Consider the following 12,471-nt stretch of genomic DNA (forward strand, 5'->3'; position numbering starts at 1 on the left):
CTGCTGGTTTTCTCGCTGTCTCCCTCTCTCCCCTCCCTCTCCTTTTCTCTCTCTCTCTCTCTCTCTCTCACTCGCACACACACACACACACACACACACACACACACACACACACACACACACACACACACACACACACACACACACAAACACACATGCTGTGTGCTGCTCCTTATTGTATCCATGGCAACTGGGAGGGATAAGCAGCTTTCGTCAACGTTGGCGGGGCGCCAGTGTCTATCCTCCACTCCCTCCCCCATCCTCTTCCTCCTCTCTTCCTCTACCTTCCCTGTCACCAGTGCACCGTTTGCTCTTTCCTCTCAACTGTGTATCACTTTATAATCTCTACATGCATTGTCCACATCTGTGCGTGTGTCTGTGAGATAACTGTACATGTCTCATTTCTTTGAAAATCGCTAATAACAGACACACCCGTGGATGAATTATGACGGATTAGAGATGAATGCAATATGTTTATACAAGCTTTCCCAGTGAGTCACAAGACACAATGTAATGGCTAATTATAAAGAGCGCTGCATACTTGTGGGGATTTGATGTTGTTAATACACATTTGAGCTATGCGTAGAAATAACTGGAAAAATGAAAGGTCAGTTCACTTCAAGGCTAACAACCTTTTTTTTCTTTGTTTTTACATCTCTTGGTTGATAAATAACCAAATCAACATAAAAATGTTTATGTCACAGTGATGTAACAGCATCTCAGTCTTCATTCAGCTCTGTCTGAATGGTTGATCAAGTGTGTTTGTGTATTAGTGTGTGAGTGTGTCAGACGACTGAATTTAAGGACTCTAGTACAAGAGCTGCTAGTAAACAGTATAAGTAAGTCTAAGCCAGGATATGGATTTAAGAAGGAAAAAGTTTCAAAGTGCACAGCACACACACACAGACACAGACACACACACACACACACACACACACACACACACACACACACACACACACACACACACACACACACACACACACACACACAGAGTTCAGACATGTCCAATACAGTTAGGGCCAGACATATGGGCCATATGGTCAAAGCTCTCCTCCATATGGAGGCACAGGACCAGGTGTCTGCGAACCATGACAACACTTCTAACTGTCATCCTATCAGCCTAAGTGTGTGTGTGTGTGTGTGTGTGTGTGTGTGTGTGTGTGTGTGTGTGTGTGTGTGTGTGTGTGTGTGTGTGTGTGTGTGTGTGTGTGTGTCTGTGTGTGTGTGTCTGTTTGGGATTGTAGGTACTGATGGAATCAACACCACAATGTTTCTTTCAGATTGGCTATGGTGTTGGTGATTTCCTTGGTAACCAGCTGAGTCTCAGTGGGTATTTAGAATAATTAACTCTTTACTAACCGGGGGGCTTATAGCTTTAACTTGTTGCTGGATACTGTAGTGTACACAAAAGAGGGTCACAGTAAAACAATTGTGCTCCTTATGGTCAAAACAGATTAAAAGAAAAGCAATGTTCTTTCTTTCTTTCTTTACATTTTTATTTTTAAAACATATTTCTATGAAAACTTTGAGAGAAGCAATAAAAGATAAGGTTTATGTAGATGCACGTATTATATCTTGAATCTCTTTTTTAAAGAAATAATAATAATAATAACAATAATAATAATGACAAATTTGTAAAAATATTGTTAAAGCTAGACACTACAATACTAACGCTAACAAGCTACCATATCCTACCCTAGGTCTTTGCTGACGATTGACAAAGACTGAGATGTAAATACACTCAACAGAAGAGGATCAGATTGTTTCTAGTTGTTATGAAAGACTAAATTGATTATACCCCTCATTACACCCACAGAAAACATTTACCACTGGGATAAATCACCTGCCAAGGGACAATGTTACATTTGTTATACATGCTATGAACCAAACCTGATATAATTTCATTAAGACTAAACAGATTAGCATTTTTTGATGAATTCCATGAACCTGATGCTTATAATAAAGACAGTTTTCTATATTATGCAGAGATTTACACATGGAACAGTCTCATTTTGGATCCTACATGCAGCCAGACTCATCCTCCTGCCAGATGGCTTTCCGTCAGTGTAACTGCCTTCTTGGCTGTGTGCTTTGTAAATACAACTTTAAATTCAAATGTTTCAGTTTATTTATTGTGCTGAAAGGTACACTGCAGCTCTTCAGTATTGTGGTTTCTTTTCTTCTGCAGCGCAGGATGCATGTTATGCGTGTGGGGTGCAGACTTTATCTGTGTGGGCTGTCAAACTTAGCATAATCACGGGACTATTGTCATAAATCTACCCTTGGATGGCAAAACCATGGACTTTAAAAAATTGGACCTAATCTTGCTTGGGTTGAAGTAGGCCTGCACAATATATCGTTTGAACATCACCATCACAATATGTGCATGCGCAATTGTCACATCGCGCATGTGATGCGACTTTTGCAATTCCCCCATTTATTGGAGAAATGGAAAAAAAGCAACTGAAGTTGAAACCTATTCTATATTGTACAGAGACATGGCCTCCTGGATCCCTTTCATATACAGCAATCTTCATCATTCACAGATAAACCCCCTTAGCCTGGATTCAACGGTATTATAGGAATACAATGGTGTCATTGTGAGTCAACCAAATTCTTCCCAAACAGAGTTATTCAAGTCATCTGGTGAAAGTTATTATTTTGTTTTACTATCGCAATATATATCGCAATATATTGTAACCCCCCCCCCCAAAAAAAAAAAAAAAAAAAAAAATCACAATGTCAGTTTTTTCCAATATCGTGTAGCCCTAGGTTGAAGTATCTGCTCCCCTTGGTGGCTTGCTGCAGTATAGGAAAAAAAAATCTGTCTCCCCAGTCATTCCAGATTCCAGATAAGCAGCGGTCAAACTTTAAAAAATACAGAGCTATAGAAATGTTTCTCACATTTGTATGCTGTGGTGATATGAAGATATTATTGAGCAGCAATGTGTTCAAGTCCCCTTTTTAAGTTTCATTTTCATTAGTTATTAGAAGTTAAAAATGGGGGTTTACATCATGTCTTAACGATGAGTGACAGCTGCTGTTCTTGTTTCATTCTTTTCTGAATTTGTAAAATATGTCAGGAGGGAGAGATTGGACTCTTGAAAGAAAAAAAAACAGTTCTTACCTGGCTCCACTCAGATTATCTTTACTGCGCAGACTCTGGTTGCACAATGGTGGTGCCTATTACAACGGGGGTATTTTGGCTTGAAAACTGTTCAATGGTTAGGGGCGAAGCCACGCTGCTCATTCTATATACAGTCTATGGGTAAAACTTGTGTTGCTACTCAGACTGTGTCTGTCTGTAGAGACCACATCATATGAAACAGACAGGGATGATGAAAGTGGAGGTGACTCGGTATACTGCTCTAAATATGCTATTAGCTGGTAAATCTATCCATACTGATTGTTTTAACTTGAGGTTGTTTCTGGTTAACTGTCAGTGGTTTTAGTCTAATCATGGGGAAAAAACACACAGTTTTAAGAGTTAAGTCACAGTATTAGGAGAAAAAATTCACCCCTGTACTGTGCCCCAATAGTGCGATTCAGACAGGAGACATCTTTGAACAGGGCTGTAAATACTTTAATTTCTGCTGTGAAAACTGCTTTTTTTTGGCTTGGTGTGTTTGTGACTTCCAGTACTTCCAGAGCCAGCCTCAAGTGGACAGTCACGAAACAGCAAGTTTTAGCATTTCCGCATTGTCTTATATTCTTGGACGGAGGTTGCCGCTTGGTCATTGCATAAAGATCTTCTACTTTTTAAAACAGCCCATGTTGAGGGAGGTGTTGTAACACACACACTTTAAAGTTGAAGGTTTGATTTTTTTGTAAAAAGACCAACATTATACATAATGACTATATTTTGCAGTCCCTACATAGACCACTGTTTAAACATCCACATAATCATCAAACAACAGCGTGACTCAGAATACAGCGTGACACAGAGCAGTACATTCCAAATGCACACACACACACACACACACACACACACACACACACACACACACACACACACACACACACACACACACACACACACACACACACTCTGCCATCAGCCGAAAGCACATGTTGGTTAAGTTTAAAGTGATGATAAAAAGGAGAGATTATAAATAGATTCTCCTGCTCTCTCTTCTGAAGCTGAGGCTTTGAGGCATCTCTCCTTGAATATATGTCATCCTCCCCTGCCGTGGATTCACCCAGAGTTCCCCCTTCTTCCTGCTGAGTCTGATCCACTGTGGGTGCTCTTTTTCCAGCCTTTTCTATCCAACCCAACCCCCCATGAATCTCCCTGATACCCCGACCCACTTACAAATCTCCTCTCCCCTCCTTCCCCCCTCCCTCCCTCCTCTGCTCCTTTCCTCTCTTCTTCTCCTCCACCTCCTCTTCTTCAGTTGCTGTTGGCAGAGGCTCTCTTCTTCCAGCCCACTGCTATCAAACAATGTCTGCATTCATCCGCCCAAGGCAACACACACACACACCCACAGACGTGCTCACACCCACACAAACACATTTGAGGGCTTCCCCAGAGTGAAGCACCGGGGCATATCTTCCTTATGCTCTCCCCTAATAGGAAAGATAATCTGTCTGCTTGCCAGTCAGTCTGTCACCCAGTGTGCAGGTTTTCAGGTACATCAGATACTTTAGGCGAATGCCTTGCAGCTATGCTAGCAGGTCAGCTGGATGCTGGGTGGACTTGAATCTGACTCAGAGCAGCAGATGGCTGGCTGTGAGTGGAAGCTGATGACTGCGCTTGGTTATCACATCCAGAGACAAAGGATTTTGATGAGTCCTAAGGATGCAAAGAAATATTTTTACACATTGCAAAAAATGAAATCTTATCAAGCATTTTGTCTTATTTTTAGCTGAAAATTTCTTTTTTGACTTAATATGAGACACATTCACCTGACCAGTCCAGGAAAAAAATGTCCTTTTTCAAGTTATTTAAAGACAAACATTAGGTCTAAAAGGAATAAGAAGGAATGCAAAAATTACTCAATTTAAGACATTTTTCAAGTTTTAAGCTATTTTTTTAGCAAATTTTTCTTATTCAAATGGCAGATTTTCTTTTTTCTTTTCTTTTTTTTTTACATATTACAAGCAATTCAGACCTCATTTTTGTCATTGAATAACTTGAAACAAGACATTTTTCTGGACTGACCAATTGGATGTGGCTCATATTGAGTGTAATAAGACAATTTTACTCAAAATAAGACAAAAACACTTGATAAGATTTCAGTTTTTACTTTTTAACTTTTTACTTTAACTTTTGCCACCGGTGTGCAGAACTTTATATTTAGATTTTAAGTTTGCTTCAAAAGACCTGGCAGCTTTATAACCTATTTTACAGAGTTAAAACCAGGTTTACTTCAGCCCAAAAGCAACAGGGCCAAATGGAATAATACGTCTCTGTCTCTAAAGGAATCAAACGACGGCATGCCTCAGTGTCAGTTAGAGGTGAATCTGAAACAACACTATAAAAATAAAGATGTTTCCTAATGAGAAAAGCTTTAAATGTTTATTTCTGTATTCTTGTAGTCACTTAAGCTTTTTCAAAACCCAGCATGTGCTTTCCTTCAACCACATCATTAATTTCTTTTTACTCACTGTGAACATGAAGACAGACACATGCACACAAGCTGTCATAGAAGTACACACCCTATTATCTTTCACACACACACACACACACACACACACACACACACACACACACACACACACACACACACACACACACACACACACACACACACACACACACCCTCTCTTCCACCCCCATCTGTCTAAATAGGGTTCCAGTTTCAGCCCCCTGAGTGAAGCTCAGCACTAAGTGGAGCAGTTAGAGGACATTTTCTCTCCCTCCGCCTCTCGTTGTGTCTCTCTCTGTATTCTAATAACGAGGCTTGTCTGAGCGTGCCTTCCTGCATGGTGTATCCATCCTGTGCTGTTTGCCCGCATTTATCTGCTGATGTGCTTTCAAACTCCACGTGCTTTGCAAGGGAAATGCCCCTGGATGCAAATATTGATGTGATGTCAAAAGCACAAGGGTGTGGGCGTGTGTGTGTGTGTTCGGTAATGGCATTGAAAGGGACTGACGGATGGATAACTGTAGTGCTTTAAAAGTGATATAAGTTGCTGGGTTTAAAAAAAAAAAAAAAAAAAAAGTGTGATCCATTATTTATATAGACCTTCAATGTCAACGTGCAAATAACTTTAGAATTCCAGAAATTCTACTTTCAGTGTTTTATCAACTGTTTCCCGATGCAGTTATGTTAAATTAATCCTCTTATTCTACAACTTTCGTAATTTCATCATTTAATTCCCAATGGTGTCAGCATAACATTGACTTTAAAGCCATGATCTCATTTTGCTCAGTGCATTTTGATCTTCATACACACTGATATGAATTAATGAAACTCCTCAAAACTTTGTCACAAATGTTCAATCAAAGTTGAAGTTCATCTTCAACTATAGATTAATGTTTGCCTTGGATCAATCAACTCCATGCCCGCCTACTCTGCTCTGAAACTGAGTGTTATGACTGGTAACATGCTAAAAACTGCAGTACCTCAAATGTCCTCTTGAGGCTGGCTACAGAAGCTCTGTAAGCTGCATACACACTCATTCAAACAGGTAACAAAAAAAGGTAAAAAAAGAGGTAAAGATATTCAATTGATGAGCTTTGCAAAATTAGAGGGAAGGCTATATTTACACACTCCACATGGTGCACAGGTGAATTTTTTGTAACTTGTTGTTTTTTTCATGTCAATGTACAGGCATGGCTTATTTGACTGACAAGTAAGCACACTGTAGCTGCCCGGGAAAAGACTAAAAGCCTCAGCTTAACACCTTTGCCTGTACTTATGTTGTCAGAATGTCCGGCTGAGTCAGCATTTTCAACAAAGCCACTCCTGATGACAGGCGCCTCAGCAGCCTGTTTCAAAAACAAACTGGTGACATCACAGATACTACATCTAAGTATTGTACAAGTAATGGGTTTACGTGACCTTCCTGAAAAAGTCCCTGCTTTGAAAGTCAAGCCTCAGCAGATAATCCAGGATACAGCAGCAGGACTGGTCTTTAACCACCCAAAACTGCTCACGTCACACCACTGACCTCCAGCTCCCAGCAACATCAGATTCAAAACTCTGCTGCTTCCTCACTAAAACAATGGCTCCTGCTGACCTGGACTCCTGCACTTTGATCTACACTCCTTCCTATCCTCCTTCTTGCTATACTGTACCAATGAAAGATATCTGGCTGTCCCCTATCAATATGACACAAGGGCAGTAGCTGGACCCTTCTTCACCTCTACATCTAAAGAGAAACACCCAAGAGCCAGCTCTTTATTCACACCTCTATAATGATTGGAATGACACTAGTGATGACAGCTGCATTGATGATGGCAATATTCAGAATATTGCTGACATTAATTAGGAGATTCAGAATGGTGGTGATACTAATTAGGGAAAAAAAAATGCTTTTCACACTCTGTGCCTGTCTGCATTTCCTGTTAGCATCTTGTCTGATTGGACTTGAAGCTGATTTGTAACACTTCTGTTGGTCCTCCCGTCAAAAATCCAATTTGTGTTCTTACCTTGGAGACAGAAGCAAAGGGAATATGAATATAGTGGCACTGTTTGTGTTCCAATCTGACAGCAAAACAAAGCGTAACATTTGGTTAGTAAAAATAAAGCATATGCAGAGTGCTAAAAGTTGCTGTTCATTGAGAATCTGCTTGAAGCTAGCAGCGGAAAGACCGGAAGTCACGAACACACCCAGCCAAGAAACAGACTTTTACAGCATAAAAAAAGAAATTTATAGCCTGGTTTTAAAAACGTCTTGGGTCTAAAACGATGATTTCACTGTCGGCACACACTGTATGATAAGAGATTTTTTTTCTAAATCTGCGGTTCAAAAGTTGTTAGGATCGTTTGATTGTCCAATCGGAGACACAGCTCAGGTCACGTGGCTGACGGGCGCCCCGTAGCTGTTCAAAGAGAATCTCGCAGTCGGCTTCATGTATCAAACGTAGCAGTGGCTGCATCCGCGGATTGGCTTTATTCTACTCTATCAGGAACATACGGGCGACGTCGCGGAGACTACGTCCATAAATAAAGTCAACACTTAATCAGAGGTTTTTAAGTCTAATTGATTACTAATTAGTGAGAATTATTAAATCTGATAAAAACATGGCTGCAGGTGTGGTAAGAAGTTCATTATCCTTAATTATAGTTTAAGTATTAATACAGAATCACTGCAGTTTTTGCCTCTATGAACTCTGCATGAATTAGGATTAAAGTTAATGCTTTGTTGTTTCATGATGGTCTCATTCTGATTTACCTTTACTGTTATGTTACCAATAAAATGTGACACATGTTTTAGCTCTGCTTAACAAGGCACAGATGGGGTCTTTTGTCCAAGATTAAGTCAGATAGCTAGTCCTACTCCAAAAGCTTTGGACACACTCACACACAGTCTCTGTCACACACACACTTCAGCTGATACAGCTCATCATTATTAGGTAAGACAGGAACAGAAAGGAGGGTCTTCTAGCTATGGATTAGGCTAAGCTTGGTGTGTGTGTGTCTGAATGTGTGTGGCTGCAAATGTCCTTGTTTGTCTTTGTGTGTGTGCGTGTGAGTGTGTGTGTGTGTGTGTGTGTAAAGTATTAAACTGCCCAGGATTACCCCCTGTGCTCTTTTGTTACTTCAGTAATCAACAGGGAGCGGTACTTACTTTTATTAAGCTGTCTAAGCTCAGACTTCACACACACTTTTACATTCCTAAAGCAGTAAACAACATCTCTGTTAACTTCCTCCTACAGGTCAAAGAAAGTGAACCCTAACCTACTTTATTTGAACAGTAATTCAAAGTCTAATCCTGGTTTTTCCTTATTTTTCAAAAGCACTTTCATAATAATTTTTCCTGCATTCAGCCAAGACTTCTTTATTGACTCATGCTTGGGTAAGAAGTCAGAAAAACAAAGATGGCTTTGTTCCAGTTAGGATAAGGGTCTTGAGCCATTAGTGTTGAGATCAACACAATAACTGTTTTCACTCACTGCAACTTACTGATTAAGAATCACTGCACTCAGGCTATTTTCCACACTTTCCAACATGTTTTGGTGAATCTTTCTAAACTGTTCACACATGATGATATGCAGTCTAGCTGTGTTTTATAACAACGCTGTACCTTGTATAATCAAGGTGGTTAGTTATAGTCTTCCAGCAGTCAGAGATTTCAAGTGAAATATCAGAGCTCAGAAAGGATTAGTGTGTGACCTAAGACAGAGGTCACAGCAAGAGAGAAAGACAGAGGGCAGCATCATCTGCGTATAGTGTGAGTGTATGTATACTATACAGTATGCATATGTATGTAAGCTGTCTATGTGTACACACATCAGATGTTCTGTGTAAATACTGGAGCTCCTTATGCTGGGTCAAAGCACAGCTCTCTCCCTCCCTGTCCTCTGGAGTGTTCTGCCAGCATGGCGTGCAGTACTCATCTGAATGATTCAGAGCCCTGGGAGAGCCCTCAGCAGCACCACTCAGGAGGAGACTCCTCAAAGTTTAATGTGAAGTAAGATGCACAAGTAGGCAAGAGGAAAAATTCTTTATGAGAAAGATTAGTGACACAGACTAGAGTAATTTATGACTCAGTCAGCATCCCAGTTTGACATAATGAGTTACCGAAAAGAAAAAGATCACCCTAAAGCAAACATCTGTAGAAACTGAATCATTTAGATGGGACTGAGTCCAGGATGTTTTGTTATGCTGCTGATGAAACTGACCAACATGGATCCTGGTGCTTTTGTATCAATCAATCAATCAATCAATCTTTATTTATATAGCGCCAAATCATAACAAATGTTATTTCAAGACACTTTACAAAAACATTTACAGGTCTAGACCCGTAAATGTTAATAAAATTTTATTAGCAGAAACCCAACATCAAGACAAGATAAGGAGTCTTATCTTATCTTGATCCACCATGAGTACAGGACTTTGCAGCATTTAGCAAGTTACAATGGCAAGGAAAAACTTCCCTTTAACGGGCAGAAACCTCGGACAGAACCAGACTCATGTTAGACAGACATCTGTCTCGACTGTGTTGGGGTTAGAGAGAGACAGATAGAGGAGAGAGAGTGGGAGAGAGAAGGGGGGGGGGGGGGGGGGGGGGGGGGATACACACACACGCACACAGACACACACACACACACAAAGAAAGGGAGGGAGAGAGAAACAGACGCAGTCTGAAGTTTGGCGCTGTGGCGACAGTTAAGGTGAAACCAGCAGGCCAAATCCAAAGCTGTAGTAGCTGGTGTCGGACAGGAGCACAGCAGCAGGCCGTCTTCTTCACCGATCCCCAGGAACCTACAAGACAAACTCAGACCCTCCCAGAGAGGTGTATGGTCAGTAACTATAACAGGACAGTAAGACTAGAAGTTAGACTGACAGAAAAAGAGGGAAACAGGAGCCCTGTGTGTCAGTTCCCCCCAGCAGTCTAAACCTATAGCAGCATGACTAAGAGCTGGTTCAGATCTGATCCAGCTCTAACTGTAAGCTTTATCAAAAAGGAAAGTTTTAAGTCTACTCTTAAAGGTTGAGACCGTGTCTGCTCCCCGGACCTCAACCGGTAAGTTATTCCAAAGAAGAGGAGCCTGATAACTAAAGGCTCGACCTCCCATACTACTTTTAGAGACCCTAGGTACAATGAGCAGACCTGCATGTTGAGAACGCAAAGACCTAGACGGATTATACGGAACAATTAAGTCTTTAAGATACGATGGCCCGATGCCATTAAGCGCTTTGTAAGTCAAAAGAAGAATTTTAAACTCTATCCTAGATTTTATAGGTAACCAGTGTAGAGACGCTAACACTGGAGAGATGTGCTCTCTCCTCCCAGTCCAAGTCAGTACCCGAGCGGCAGCATTCTGAACCAGCTGAAGAGTCCTAATAGACTTATTAGGACAGCCGGATAAAAGAGAGTTACAGTAGTCCAGCCTAGAAGAAACGAAAGCATGGACCAGTTTCTCAGCGTCGCTCCGAGACAAGATGTGTCTAATTCTCTTGATATTGCGAAGATGAAAAAATGCCGTCCTTGAGACCTGTTGGATGTGAGAGTTAAAGGACAGGTCCTGATCCAAAAGAACTCCCAGGTTCCTGACAGTGGTGCTGGAAGCCAAGCTGATGTCGTCAGTGGAGGCGATGTTGTTCAAGAAAGCTTCTCTGAGATGTTTAGGTCCAAGAACAATGACTTCAGTCTTCTCTGAGTTCAGCAGTAAGAAGTTTCTGCTCATCCAGGACCTTACGTCTTTGAGGCATGCTTCAAGTTTAGATAAGCGGTTGGTTTCTTCAGGCTTCATTGACAAGTAAAGCTGAGTGTCATCTGCATAGCAGTGAAAGTTTATGGAGTGTTTCCTCAATATAGTGCCGAGAGGAAGCATTGTATGACTTTGTTTAAAATCCAACAGAACAACATGCACAGAGTGATAAAAACTGACTTTCTCACTGTTGTTACTTTGATGCCTGCAGCCAATTTGCAGCAAATGGTTTCAAGCAAGTTGCTTTATTCACATTTTCTGCAGAATAAAACCAACGTTGGTGATATGTTGTGATATATATGACACTTTATAAGACACCACTTTGTCTGGGAGTACCAAAGTCAACACAAAATGAGTACAAATATAGAAAACCTAAATGATTCCTAACAGAAAAACTCTTTATGTGTGTATGTTCTGTGTGGATGCTCTGTGCATTCATTAATTTGACCCTTTTCCCCCCATGAAAGCAGTATTGAGCTTAAGATAAAGCCAAAACAGGGTAAGAAAGAAACTGCACTGCCAGTCTATCTTTATTCAGAAGTCATCTCATGCTCATAGCAATGCATTTGTTTAATTCAAATAGTCACTTTGTCTGATTCCTGTGTGTGTTTGTTCCCAAGTGTGTAAGCACAGAGCTCCATTTGTCCCGGCGGTTGCAGAGGACGCCTAGGAGAGTGGTGTCAAGGAGGAACTAGCTCACAGCTAATGCTGTTAGTATGAATCCATAAAGTATTTAAAAGCACACAGCAGAATGAACAGGGCCTGGTGAAGTGAGGTTGTGCTTGGCTTTGCAAAAACACTGCACAAATGAAAATGTTCAAGATTATCATGAATCTGCAGAGACAAGCTCGTCACACACTCACTGTGACATCCTTCAAATTTCAAGACTTGTCTCACCGCAGGAGTTTGATTAAGGGAGATGTTTGCTTGAAGAGTAAATCTACCCCGGTTATGATCAAATCCTTTCTGGGATCTGATATGAAGCAAAGTTACAACCTCAGTCTGGAATTCATGGAGAATTATCAAAGTCTCAAAAAATAAAAGCAGAGCCAAAAGCACAGTCTGGATCAAATCTTCACATTCAGGCATAAAACGGTGTTGTGGGGGGCACAAAAATGCTCGGTTCTATTGAAAAATGAAGG

This window comes from Halichoeres trimaculatus, unplaced genomic scaffold, assembly GCF_033239565.1.
Source record: "Halichoeres trimaculatus isolate MK-OKI-2021-1 unplaced genomic scaffold, fHalTri1.1 fHalTri1_scaffold_18, whole genome shotgun sequence".
NCBI classification, from domain to species: Eukaryota; Metazoa; Chordata; class Actinopteri; order Labriformes; family Labridae; genus Halichoeres; species Halichoeres trimaculatus.